Source organism: Zalophus californianus, chromosome 12 (assembly GCF_009762305.2).
Source record: "Zalophus californianus isolate mZalCal1 chromosome 12, mZalCal1.pri.v2, whole genome shotgun sequence".
Lineage (NCBI taxonomy): Eukaryota > Metazoa > Chordata > Mammalia > Carnivora > Otariidae > Zalophus > Zalophus californianus.
Window position 1 is genome coordinate 9695345 of NC_045606.1, and position 13943 is coordinate 9709287.

At 35.8% G+C, this 13943-nt stretch overlaps 1 protein-coding gene across 2 annotated transcripts in view; it reads right to left on the reverse strand.

Moving 5' to 3' along the window:
* BLVRA (biliverdin reductase A) overlaps positions 1-13943 on the reverse strand; it is a 57962-nt gene that overhangs the window by 17419 nt on the left and 26600 nt on the right. The window lies entirely within an intron of this gene.

A 13943-nucleotide genomic window follows, 5' to 3' on the forward strand; every position in this document is an offset into this window, starting at 1 on the left:
CAGCATGGTATTGGAACAAAAACAGACACATAGATCAATGGAACAGAATAGAGAGCCCAGATATGGACCCTCAACTCTATGGTCAACTAATCTTCGACAAAGGAGGAAAAAATATCCAATGGAAAAAAGAAAGTCTCTTCAATAAATGGTGCTGGGAAAATTAGACAGCTACATACAGAAGAATGAAACTCGACCATTCTCTTACACCATACACAAAGATAAACCCTAAATGGATGAAAGACCTCAATGTGAGACAGGAATCCATCAAAATAGGCAGTAACCTCTTTGACATCAGCCACAGCAACTTCTTTCAAGACACATCTCCAAAGGCAAGGGAAACAAAAGTAAAAATGAACTTTTGGGATTTCATCAAGGTAAAAAGCTTCTGCACAGCAACAGAAACAGTCAACAAAACAAAGAGGCAACCCACAGAATGGGAGAAGATATTTGCAAATGACACTACAGACAAAGAGCTGGTATCCAAGATCATAAAGAACTTCTCAAACTCAACACCCAAAAAACAAATAATCAAGTCAAAAAAATGGGCAGAAGACATGAACAGGCACTTCTCCAAAGAAGACATACAAATGGCTAACAGACACATGAAAAAATGTTCAAAATCATCAGCCATTAGAGAAATTCAAATCAAAACCACATTGAGATACCACCTTACACCAGTTAGAAAGGCAAAAATTGACAAGGCAGAAAACAAATGTTGGAGAAGATGTGGAGAAAGGGGGACCCTCTTACACTGTTGGTGGGAATGCAAGCTGGTACACACTCTGGAAAACAGTGTGGAGGTGCCTGAAAAAGTTGAAAATAGAGCTACCCTATGACCCAGCAATCGCATTACTGGGTATTCACCCCAAAGATACAGATGTAGTGAAAAGAAGGGGCACCTGCTCCTCAATGTTCACAGCAGCAATGTCCACAATAGCCAAACTGTGGAAGGAGCCGAGATGCCCTTCAACAGATGAATGGATAAAGATGTGGTCCATATATACAATGGAATACTACTCAGCCATCAGAAAGGATTTGCATCGACATGGATGGAACTAGAGGGGATTATGCTAAGTCAAATAAATCAAGCAGAGAAAGACAATTATCATATGGTTTCACTTATTTGTGGAACATAAGGAACAGCATGGAGGACATTAGGAGAAGGAAGGGAAAATGAAGGGGGTTGGAAATCAGAGGGGAAGATGAATCATTAGAGACTATGGACTCCGGGAAACAAACCGAGGGTTCTAGAGGGGAGAGGGGTGGGGGGGATGGGTGAGCCCGGTGATGGGTATTAAGGAGGGCACGTATTGCAATGAGCACTGGGTGTTATACGAAAACAATGAATCATGGAACACTACATCAAAACTAATGAAGTACTGTATGGTGACTAACATAAAAAAAAAAAAAGAACACAGCATTAGTTCTATAATATTTCTATGAAAGATGCATACCCTGAATCTAATCATGAAGACACACCAGACAAACCCAAAGTTAGAACATTCTACAAAATAACTGGCCTGTAACCTTCCTAACTACCAAGGAGAATAAAGAACTGTCCAGAGCAGAGACAATGTGATGTGTCAAGTGAAGACATTATGTGGTTTTAAACTAAATCAGTTTGGTATAAAAAATGTTGTTAGGAAAAGTAGGACAATTTGAATGGGGTCTGAATCTCTAATCTGAGGCTTAGATGATAGTATGTACCAATGTTAATTTCCTCAATTTTTTTCATTTTTTAAATTGAGGAGTAACAGTCACATATAATTATATATGTTTAAAGTGTTGGTTTGATAAGCATATACATTGTGGGATGATTACCAAGAGAAAGATATTTAACACATCCATCACCTTGCACAGTTAACTCTGTGTGTTTGTGATGAGAATGTTTAAGGTCTACTTTCAGCAATTTGCAAGCATATTAATTATAGTTACATGCTGTACATTATATGTTCAGAACTTAATCTTTTTTTTTTTAAAGATTTTGAGAGTGAGCAAGAAAGAGAGAGAGCAGGAGCACAAGTGGGGGGAGGGGTAGAGGGAGAAGTAGAAACAGACTCTCTGCTGAGCAAGGAGTCTGATGTGGGACTCGATCCCAGGACCCCGAGATCATGACCTGAGCCAAAAGCAGATGCTTAACCGACTGAGCCACCCAGGTGCCCCAAACTTCATCTTTTTATAACTGAAAATGTGTACCCTTTGACCTATATTGCCCTATTTCTCCCTCCCCCAGCCAAGGCAACTATCATTCTAATCTCTGTTTCTATGAAATTGGCTTTTTCCCCCTTTTTTAAAAGATTCTGAATATAAGTGAAACCATACAGTATTTTTTCTCTGTCTGGGTTGTTTCACTTAGCATACTGTGGTTCTAGGTTCATCGTGCTGTTGCAAATTGCAGGATTTCCTTCTTTTTTATGGCCGAATAATATATATATTATAAAACTCATTGCAGCATTATTCACAATAGCCAATACATGGAAACAACCTGAATGTTCTTCAGTGGGTGAGTGGGTAAAGAAAATGTGATTGATATATATGTAATAACATATATAGTATGTACAGATATACATCCACATAATACATGTAATATATATGATAGATATGCTATATTGATGCATAATACATATAATTACATATTGTATATGGTTATATTTTATATCTATAATATATATTATTTATATGTTATATATGTAATATATCAGTTACATTTTCTACATACATACATACACACAGTTTGCAAATATTTTCCCCATTCTATAGGTTGCCATTTCAATTTACTGATTGTTTTCTTTACTGTGCAGAAGCTCTTTAGTTTGATGTAGATCTGTATGTTTATTTTAGCTTTTGTTGCCTGTGCAGTTGGTGTCTTTTCCAAGACAACAGTGCTAAGACCAAAGTCAAGGATTTTCTTGTTTCCTTTTAGGAGTTTTACAGTTTCAGGTTCTCTTTTTTTATGATTTTATTTGTCTTTGATACATGTCAAGATACTTTTTTGTGACTCGTGTAAGATAGGAGTCCAGTTTCATTCCTTTGCATGTACATATCCAGTTTTCCTAAAAGCACTGATTAAAGAGACTACCCTTTTTCCATTGTACGTTTTTAGAGTCCTTGTCAAAAATGAGTTGACCACATATGCATGGGTTTATATCTGAGCTCTCTATTCTGTTCCACTGGTCTATGTGTCGATTTTATGCCAGTACCATACTGTTTTGATTCCTATAGTTTTTTTTTTCTTTTTTAAAGATTATTTGAGAGAGCGAGCGAGCACGTGCACATGCACAAGTGGGGGAAGGGGCAGAGGGAGAAGCAGGCTCCCCGATGAGCAGGGAGCCCAATGCAGGGCTTGATCCCAGGACCTTGAGATCATGACCTGAGCTGAAGGCAGATGTTTAACTGACTGAGCCACCCAGGTGCCCCTTGATTCCTATAGCTTTGTATCAGAGGTTGTAATAACGAAGTGTGATTTTTTTTTTTTAAGAGAGAAATTAAGCCAGCGGGGGGAGGGGGAGAGGGGGAGAGAGAGAATCTTAAGCAGGCTCCACGCTCAGCCCGGAGCCTGACACAGGGCTAAGTCTCATGACCCTGAGATCATGACTTGAGCTGAAATCAAGAGTTGGGTGTTTAACTGACTGAGCCACCCAGATGCCCCTCCAGATTTATTCTTCATTCTCAAGACTGCTTTTGGTATTTGGGGTCTCTTGTGGTTCCACACAAATTTCAGAATAGTTTTTCTATTTCTGTAAAAAATGCCACTGGAATTTTGCTAGGGATTGCACAGAATCTGTAGATTGTTTTGGAAAGTATGGACTTTTTAACAGTATCCATCTTTCCAATACAAGAACATGAGGTATCTTTCCATTTATTTGGGTCTTCTTCAATTTCTTTCTTTTTTAAAAAAGTTATTTAAATTCCAGTTAGTTAACATACAGTGTTATATTAAGTTTCAGGTATACAATTTAGTGATTCAGTACTCACATACAACACCTGGGGCTCAACACAATTGCCCTCCTTAATCCCTGTCACCTATTTCACCCATCCACCCACCGCCCCACCCATCCACCCACCGCCCCTCTAGTTACCATCAGTTTGTTCTCTATAGTTAAGAGTCTGTTCTTGGTTTGCCTTTCTCTTCTTTCCCCCTTATGACTGTTTTGTTTCTTAAATTCCACATATGAGTGAAATCATATGGTACTTTTCTCTGACTTATTTCACTTAGCATAAGACTCTTCAGCTCCACCCACATTGTTGCAAATCGCAAGATTTCATTCTTTTTGATGGCTGAGTTGTATATATACACATTTTCCTTATCCATTCATCAGGTGAAGGACCTTTGGGCTGTTTCCATAGTTTGGCTATTGTAGTTGATGCTGCTATAAACACTGGGGTGCATGCTGGATCTTCTTCACTCTCTTTCATCAGTGTCTTATAGTTTTCAGTGTACATTTCACCTCCTTGGTTAAATTTATTTCTAAGTATTTTGTTTTTAATGGTACTATAAATGGGATTCCTTTCTTAATTTCTTTCAGTAATTTGTTTAGTGTATAAAAACACAACTGATTTCTGCATGCTAATTTTGTATCCTGCAACTTTACTCAATTTACTAGTTCTAAACAGTTTTTTGGTGGAGTCCTTAAGGTATTCTGTATATAAGAACATGTCATCTGCAAACAGAGATAATTTCACTTCTTCATTTCTGATTTGGATGCCTTCTATTTCTATTTCTTGCCTAACTGCTCTGTCTACAACTTCTAGTACTATGTTAAACAGAACACAGTGGTAAGAGTGGGTATCCTTGTCTTGTTCATGATCTTAGAGGAAAAGCTTTCAGTGTTTTACCATTGAGTAGGACATCAATTAGCTTCTCAATATCACCTTCATTATATTGAGAAACATTCCTTCTAAACCTAAATTTGTTCAGAATTTTTATCATAAAAGAATGTTGAATTTTGTCAAATACTTTTTCTGCATCTATTGAGATGACGATATATTTAACCTTCTTTATGTTAATGTGATGTACCACATTTAATGATTTACATATGTTGAATGATCCTTGCATCCCAGGGATGAATACCAATAAATCATGGTATATGATCCTCTTAATATGTTCTTGAATTTGGTACTGGTATTCTGGTGAAGATTTCTGCATCTATGTTTGTCATGGATATTAGCCTGCAATTTTCTTTTCTCTTAACGTACTTGTTTGGGATGATGGAATTTTGGTAATGCTGACCTAGTAAAATGAGTTAGGAAGTGTTCCTTCCTCTTTAATTTTCTGGAAGAATTTAAGAATTAGTAAAAATTCTTTAAATGCTTGGTAGAATGTGAAACCATCTCACCCTGGACATTAATATGTTGGGATTTTCTTTAATTATTATTATTTATCTAATCTCCTTCCTCATTATTGGTCTGTTCAGTTTTTCTATTACTTCATGATTAAATCTTGATAAGTTATGTGTTTCTATGAATCTATCCATTTCTTCTAAGTTATCTAATTTGTTGGCATGTAATTGATCCTAGTAGTCTCTTATGATTCTTTGTATTTCTGTGGTATCAGTTATACTGTCTCCTCTCTCATTTATGATTTTATTAATTCCAGTCATCTTTTTTTTTTTTGGTAACCTTTCTAGCTAAAGGTTTGTCAATTTTATTTTTCTTTAAAAAAAAAAACCTCAGTTTCACTGATCTTCTCCATCATCTTTCTAGTTTCTTTTTCATTTATTTCTGCTGTATTTTTATTATTTTCTTTATTATTTTCTTTATTATTTTCTTCTGCTAAGTTTGTTTTTCCTTTTCCATTTCCTTGAAATGTAAAGGTAGGTTGTTTGAGATCTTTTTTTTTTTCTTAATGTAGGTGTTCATCACCTTAAACTTCCCTCTTAGAAATATTTTTGCTGGATGCGATAATTTTTGGTATGTTTCCATTGTCATATATCTCAAACATTTTTTAAATTGCCCTTTTGATTTCTTCTTTGATTGGCTGTTTTTTCAGAAGTGTGTTGTTTACGTATTTGTGAATTTTCCAGCTTTCCTCCTATTATTTACTTTTATATAATATTATGTGGTCAGAAAAGGTAATACTTGATAAGATTTCAATCTTATGAGATTTGTTAAGACTTGTTTGTGACCTAATAAATGATCTATATTCCACGTTCCATTCTTCTTGAAAAGAATGTATTTCCTGTTGCTGTTGTTTGGAATGTTCTTTATATGTCTACTGGGTCCATTTGGTCTGAAGTGTGGTTCAAATCCATTATTTCCATATTATATTTCTATCTAGATGATTTATCCATCGTTGAAAGCAGAGTATTGAAGTCCCCTACTATTATTGCATTGCTATCTATTTTTGTCTTCAGATCTATAAATTGTCTAATATATATAGGTCCTCCAATATTGGGAGCATAAACTTACAATTGTTACAACCTCTTAATGAATTGATCCCTTTATCATTATATTATAACCTTCTTTATCTCTTGCTACATCTTTTCACTTAAGTTCTATTTTGTCTGATAGAAATATAGCTACTCCAGCTTCTTTTAGTTTCCATTTGCATGGTTTATTTTTCCATCCCTCCAGTTTGGGCCTGTGAGTGTTCCTGTAGGCAGCATATAATTGGATTTTTTTTTTTTTAATTCATTGAGCCACCCTATGTCTTTTAGTGGAGAATTTAAGTCATTTACATTAAAAGTAACCACTGATAGATAACACTTTTGTCTTTTAACCTATATGCTAAAGTTCAAAGTGCTAGAGTTCACTATTGCAGTATTCAGAGTACTTTGAATTTAACTATATATTTACTTTTGCCAGTGAATTTTATATTTTCATATATTTTCATGCTACTAATTAGCATCCTTTCATCTCAGCTTGAAGAACTCCCCCTTAGCATTTCTTGTAAGGTCTATGATGATAAGTTACCCCACCTTTTATTTGCCTGGGAAAGTCTTTCTCTTCCCTTCATTTCTAATGTCCGTGGTTGACAGTTCTGAAGTATTCTTGGTTGACTGTGTTTTTCTTTGAGCACCTGGAAGTCCTGCTGGGTTTCTGCTAGGAAATCTGCTGCGTTATCAGGATTGCCTTGTATGTGGTGAGTCTTTTTTCTCTTGCTGCTTTTGAAATTCTTTGTTTTTTTTTTTTGTTTGTTTGTTTTTCTTTGAGAGCTTGACTGCAATGTGTCTCAGTAAAGATCATTTTGGTTTAAGTCATTTTGGGGACGGTTGAGCTTCATTTCTCCCGGATGACCATATCTCTTCCAGATTTAGGAATTTTTAGCCATTATTTCTTTAAATGAGTTTTCTCTCCCTTCTCCTTCTCAGACTCCCATAATATGAACATTGTTTCAACCGATGCTGTCCTCTAATTCACATTCACTTTCTTCACTCTTTCTCAGTCTAATTTTTTTCTCCCCCTGTGATTGGATAATATCAAGAGATCTGTCTTCAAGTTCACAGATTCTTTCTTCTGCCTGATTGAGCTTGCTGTTGAAGCTCTCTACTGAATTTTTCATTTCATCCAACATATTCTTAAGCTCCAGAATTTGTTTCTTTCTTGTGATTTCTACCTTTGTTGAACTTCTCATTTTGTTCATGTATTGTTTTCATGAGTTCATTTACTATGTTCTCTTGACTCGTGCTGAGCTTCTTCCAAATGATTATTTTGAATTCTTTTTCAGGTAACTTGCAGATTTCTACTTCTTTTGGGTCAGTTACTGGAAAACTATTGTATTCCTTGGTGGTGTCATGTTTCTCTTTTTTCATATTTCTGCTGGCTTTTTCACTGATGTCTGTATTGAAAGAGCAGTCACCTTAATATCTTTCAGCAATGTTTTGCCATTTGTCATATATGGTCTCTATTATGATGAGGTAGTTTCCTTTTATTCCTAGTTTGTTGAGTGTTTTTATCATTACAGGGTGTTAAATTTTGTCAAATGCCTTTTCTGCATCAATTGAGATGATCACATGAGTTTTGTCCTTCATTCTGTTAATGCGGTGTATTACATTCATTATTTTCTTTTTTAAAAAAGATATTTCTCTCTTTTTTTTAAGATTTTATTTATTAATTTGTCAGAGAGAGAGAGAGAGCACAAACAGGGAGAGCAGCAGGCAGAGCATGCAGAGGGAGAAGCAGGCTCCCCAATGAGCAAGGAGCCCGATGTGGGACTCAATCCCAGGACCCTGGGATCATGACCTGAGCCGAAGGCAGATGCTTAACCGACTGAGCCACCCAGCCATCCCTACATTCATTATTTTCATGTGTTGACCCAATTCTTACAACCCAGGAATAAATCCCACTTGGTCATGCTGAATAATCCTTTTAATATGCAGGTGAACCTGGTTTGCGAGCATTTTACTGAGAATTTCTGCATCTGTAGTCATCAGAAAGATTGGTCTGTAGTTTTCTTGCAGTAACTTTGTCTGGCTTTGATATCAGAGCAATGTTGGCCTCATAAAATAAGCCTGGAAGTGTTCTTTCCTCTTTTTTAGGAACTTCTGAGGAGAATTGGTGTTACTTCTATAAATGCTTGATAGTATTCTCCAGTGAAGTCATCTGGTCCTGGGTTTTTCTAGTTAGGAGGTTACTGTTTCAGTCTCCTTACTAGTTACAGGTATGTACAGAATTTTATTCATGATTCAGTTGGTATTCTGTATGTTTTTAGGAATTTATCCATTTAGTCTATAATATCCAATTGTTGAAGTATATTTGTTCATAGTAGTCTCCTGTAATACATTTATTTCTGTGGCATGTCTCCTTTCACTTCTGATTTTATTTAAATCTCTTTTCTTCCTAGTTAATCTAGCTAAGGGTTTGTCAATTTTGTTAATCTTTTAAAAATCCCGTTAGTTTTAGTTCCCTTGATTTTTTCTATTGTTCTTCTGTTATTTATTTCATTTATTTCTATTCAATCTTTATTATTTTCCTTTTTTCTGCTAACTTTTGATTTAGTTCAGTCTTCTTCTGGTTCCTTCAGGTGTAAAGTTAGGTTGTTGGCCTGAAAGCTTCCTTGTTGTTTAATGTGTTTACCGCCATAAATGTCCTTCAGAGCAGTGCTTTTACTATATCCCATAAATTTTGCTATGTCGTATTTTCACTTTCACTCTCTCAAAATATTTCTAATTACCCTTGTGATTTTTTTTCCTTCAACCATTGGCTGATTAAGAGTATGCTGTTTACTTTTCATGTATTTGTGGGTTTTCCAGTTTTTCTTCTGCTGTTGTTTCATTCCACTATGTTCTGAAAAGATACTTAGCATGATTCCAATCTTTTTAAATTTGTTAAGACTTATTGTGGCCTACATATGGTCTATTCTGGAGAATGATCTATGTGTGCTTGAGAAGAATGTGTGTTCAGGGGTGCCTGCGTGGCTCAGTCCAACTCTTGATTTCAGCTCGTATCATGATCTCAGGGTTGTGGGATCAAGTCCCACTTTTGGGCCCCATGCTCAGCAGAGAGTCTGCTTGAGATTCTCTCCTTCTCCCTCTGCCCCTCCCCCTGCTGGTGTGTGCACACACTCTCTCTAATTAATAAATCTTAAAAAAAAAAAGAATGTGTGTTCTGCTATTATTGGATGTGTTTTGTATATGTCCGTTCAATTGGTCTACAGTGCTGTTCAAGTCCTCGGTTTCATATATTGATCTTTATCTGGTTTTCCTACCCATTACTCAAAGTGAAGTACTGAAGTCTCCTACTATTATTGTGCACCTTCAACAATGTTTGCTTCATATATTTGGGAGCTCTAATGTTAGGTGAACTGACCTTTTTATCATTATATAATGTCTTTCTTCATCTCCTATGACACTTTCGACTTAAAGCCTATTTTGTTTCATACAAGCATGACTTTTTGCTCTTTTCATTACCATTTACTTGGAATATCTTTTTCCATCTTTTCACTTTTAGTCCATGTGTTTCTTTGGATCTGAGGTCTCTCGTTGATAGTATATAGTTGGACCTTGTTTTTGTTTTTGTTTTGTTTTAATCCACTGAGCCAATCTAAGTCTTCTGATTAGGGAGTTTAACCATTTACATTTGAAGTAATCACTGACAGGAAAAAACTTACTACTGCCATTTTGTTAGCTGTTGTTCTACAGTATTTTGTCCTTCTTTTCCTCTCTTACTGTCTTCTTCTGAGTTTTGTTGATTTTTTTTGTGGTGATGTGTTTTGATTCCTTTCTCATTTCCTTTTGTGTATCTTCTCCAGATATTTTTATGTGGTCACTATGGGGATTATATAAAACATCTAGCTACAATAATCTATTTCTATATTTCTATTTACAGTGTCTATCCATTTACAGAGATTTATAGTTATTTTTATGCTGTTTTTTCAATTTTATACCAGAATTAAAAATGATTTATGGACCAACAAAATAGTACAGGATTCTATATCTGTCTTTATATTTACCTTTACCAGAGAGCTTTTTATTTTTGTATGCTTTCGTGTTGCTGTTTAACATACTTTTGCTTCAGTTTAAAGATTCCCTTTAGCATTTCTTATAGAGTAGGTCTAATGGTGATTAACTCCTTCAGCTAATGTTTGTCTGAGAAAGTTTTAATTTCACCTTCATTTCTAAAGGACAGTTTTGGTGAATATAGTACTGGTTGGCAGTTGTTTTCCTTTCAACAAACTGAATACATCATCCCACTCCCTGTGGCTTATAAGGTTTCTGCTGAGAATTCTGCTAATAATCTTCTAAGATCTCCTTTATATATGACAAGTCACTTTTTTCTTGCCTTTTTCAAGATTTTACCTTTATCTGTGATCTTGACAGTGTGATTATAATGTGTCTTGGTGTGGATTTCTGGAATTATCCTAGTTGGAGTTCATTGTCTTGAATTTGTATTCCATTTCCTTCTTCAAATTTGGGAAGTTTTCAGCAATTATTTTTTTCAAATAAGCTCACTAACCCTTTCTTGAACTTCTCCTTCTGGGACTTGCATAATACATATATTGATCTATTTTGTGGTGTACCATAAGTCCCTAAGCTTACTTCACTTTTGTTCATTCTTTTTTCTTTTTGTTCCTTTGACTCAAATTTCAAATTACCCATCTTCAAGTTTACCAATTCTTTCTTCCACTTGATCAAATTTACTGTTGAACCCATGCATATTTTTCAATCCAATCATTTTATTCTTCATCTCTAGAATTTTTTTATTCCTTTTTATAGTTTACATCTCTTTGTTGATATATTTTCATTTTGTTCGTGCACTGTTTTCCTTATTTCATTTACTAGTCTGTGTTCTCTTTTAGCTGACTGAGCATTTTTTTAGAGTTATTTTGAATTCTTTGTCCAGTAATCCATAGACCTCTATTTCTTTAGGATCAGTTTCTGGAGATTAATTTTGTTCCTTTGAGAGGCCGATGTTTCCCTGTTCCATTTTATGCCCTGTGATCATTTCTTGAGATCTATTTGGAAAAACAGCCACTTCTTCCAGTCTTTACAGACTGACTTTGTGCAAGGAAAAGACCTTTACCAATCAGCCAGGCTAGCAATTCAAGGGGTCTCTCAAATCTTTTCTGGGGATGTGTCTTCTCTGGGATTATATGTGTAATTTCCAACTGAAAGAGGCTTGCCTCTGTTCTCAAAAACCTGTAATCTCTTGCTCACCTTGGTGTCTTTATGCAATACTGCACTCTCTCTGATGCTGTAAAAAGCCACAGTGCTTGCCTTGCTCTTAGCGCCCCAACCTTGCATCTAAAGCACACTACTATTTCTTTCAGCACTCTAAGTCAGGAGAGGTAGAAATCAGTCCCTCAAGCAGCCCTTGAAAAACCAGAACATTGGACACATGTTCCACTCTTGTCTTTTCATCCAAGGGAGAAGCTAAGAGTTGGGAGTTTTGTCCTGATCATACCATGCTGTGCCAGGGAGGGGAAAGGGCTATGATGAGCTAATGCATTGAACTTTCTTAGCTGCTTCAATGCAGTTCTTCTTGGCTTTGTGTATGCCTGGCGTACTGCAAACACTTACATGGTTTCTGGAGTCCTCACAAAGGCAACATGGTCTACATATTGCTCTTAAGTCAGTGTCTCCATGGAGGAATGAGGTCCAAGGGCTTCCTATTCCACAATCTAGCTGACATTAGTCCTAAATTATCCATAACTTTTGCCATCCAAAATGATCTCTCTCTTTTTTAAAGCCATTTATGATCTCTACATATCCACCCAGATTCTGCTTGCTCATGGAGCTAATACCAAGGCTCTAATATAACACTGATCCTTATTATTTTTTTCTCATTTTTAAAAAAATTAACTAAAGTCCATATTTTATTCAGATTTCATTAGTTTATACCTAAGGCGCTTTTTCTGTTTCAGGATACCATATTACATTTAGTCATCATGTCTCCTTAGCCTCCTCTTAGGTTGGAAAGTTTCTTAAACCTCTTTTGTTTTTTAATGACCTTGATAGTTCTGAAGAGTATTGGTCAGGCATTTTGTAGAACACCCCTCAACTGGGATTTTTCTGCTGCTATTTTCATGACTGCACCAAGGCTATGTTTTGGAAGAGAAAAACTAAAGAGGTAATGGGCCATTCTCATCAGATTATATTGAAGGTACATCTTATTATCATGACTTACCACTGTTGATGTTAATTTTGATCAACTAGCTGAGGTAGTGTTTGGTTTCTCCAGTGTAAAGTGTACTCTTTTCCCCTTCTTTCTGTATTTACTCTGGAAGGAAGTCACTATGTGCAGGACTTTATCTTTCTGAAGAAACAGGCTGCTATTTTGTAGAGTGTTCCACATTCTAGTTTGCTTGATTTTTTTTATAGTGTTATTTAATATGTTCCTTTATCCCTGTATTACCTGTAAATCTCAATTATATGGTTGATGCTATGTATATCACATCAAATGGTTTGTGACATCAGATTGACCCTTATTAGCAATCTTTTGGTTAGGATGGTTAACAACAGAGTTCTTCATTGTAAAAGTACACTTTTTTCTTTGCAATTAGCAAGAAATCTATGGGGTATTCTTTAGTATCTTGTTCTTTGTGTCCATGGACATCTGTGCCATGAGAAAATAATATACAAAGGTGATGGCCTCAAAGCTCCTCTCACTCACATCAATAATCATCTATCTGCTCATTCAACCAACACCTCCTGAAGGCCTACTCAGTTCTAGGCAGTGTTTAGCGCTGCAGCTTACAGAGGGGAGAGATGGGTTCTGTTCTTCAGCAGTACATCCCAGTGCTACAGAGTGCTACAAGAGTTCCAATAAAGTCTGATCAGTCTACACTGGTGATAAGTGCAAGGTGCTTTCTTCGGTAATTTTCATGTAAGTGTTCACCATACTTTGCTTATATATTAAAGATTTTCAATAGCAAATGTTGAAACAAAGAGTTTGTCAGATCCTGTAATCCCTAAACATTCTAGTTAATTCTCACTGCCCCCATAAAGGAACTTGTGGAGGTACTGTAAAAACAAAAATCTCTGGAGGGCAGTATAGCTTAAAGGAACAATGTAGAATTCAGAGCCAGAAAGGACTGAATTCAAATCTCCTTCTCCCAATTCATAATCCTGTTACTAGCTTTGTGATCTGGCACCAATTACTTAACTTCTCTGAAGCATGGATTTGTTTACATAAGGAATTATGTAACATTCCTCTACATAAGCTCGAGAAAATACCTACTTCCCAGGGTTTCTAGGAGAATTAAATAAAATAACATACAAAGTGCTTAGCAGAGTTCCCAAGTCGCTGGCATATAGTAAATATTTGATAAACGATACTCCTCTTGAGAAACAACACAAACTACAAAGTGTGCATAGATAAGACAATCAATGACTCTGATTTGGACATTTTTCCATTAGCAATGTAATATCATATGAATAACAGCGGAATAATATCATGACACTAGCGTAAGTCACAGCTAATTCAAATTTTTCATTAGAGTAAAAGAAAAGATAAGTCTCTAGCAAAAGTTTGCAAATTCCCACTCATCCCTCCACCCTGTTGGC